Source organism: Trachypithecus francoisi, unplaced genomic scaffold (genome assembly GCF_009764315.1).
Source record: "Trachypithecus francoisi isolate TF-2019V2 unplaced genomic scaffold, Tfra_2.0 Lachesis_group6, whole genome shotgun sequence".
NCBI lineage: Eukaryota > Metazoa > Chordata > Mammalia > Primates > Cercopithecidae > Trachypithecus > Trachypithecus francoisi.
Genome location: NW_022681471.1, coordinates 23,975,452 through 23,976,127, shown reverse-complemented (window position 1 = coordinate 23,976,127; position 676 = coordinate 23,975,452). Strand labels below are relative to the sequence as shown.

Sequence of the window (676 nt, the reverse complement as noted above, 5' to 3'; positions counted from 1 at the left end):
AACTGGGGAAAATTCTTTGGGCCTTTTTCTTATGGAGAGGGGATCGGTCAACACTTCACCTTACTCTTCCTCTAAACATCAATACAATTTAATTTTGAAAACTGTATCTTTAATTACACTCCAAGGGGCCTATGGAAGTTACTGATAGTGTGGCCTCCTTTCACGGGAGAGTATTTGAGGTAGCCAGTGCTTGTTGAGTTGTCTCAGACCCTGTTGTCTTCCACGGATAGCCAAATGTATTGCGCTAGAGTATAGGGTACATCAGAAGAGGATTGCAGTGCTTTCTTTGGCAGCACATACACTAAAAAAAGGAACAACACAGAGAAGATTAGCATGGCCCCTGCACAAGGATGACAAACAGATTCATGAAGCATTCCATATTTTTTTTTAAAAAAAGAAGAGGTTGCAGAGATCCTGAGCAAAAAGAACAAAGCTGGAGGCATCACACTGCCTTACTTCAAAATATACTTTGGTTACAAAGCCATAGTAACCAAAACAGTATGCTGCCAGCATAAATACAGACCTGTAGACCAATGGAACAGAATAGAGAACCCTGGAAAAAGTCCACGCATTTACAGCCAATTCATTTTTGAAAAAAGTCCCAAGAACATACCTCGGGGAAAGAACAGCCTCTTCAATAAATGGTGCTGGGAAAACTGGATAACCATATGCAGAA

At 40.8% G+C, this 676-nt stretch overlaps 1 non-coding gene across 1 annotated transcript; it reads left to right on the top strand.

Moving 5' to 3' along the window:
• Positions 1 to 277: 277 nt before the first annotated feature.
• On the top strand, positions 278 to 385 carry LOC117078587. The gene has a single exon (XR_004435037.1). It is a non-coding gene; the product is annotated as a U6 spliceosomal RNA (small nuclear RNA).
• Positions 386 to 676: the final 291 nt, after the last annotated feature.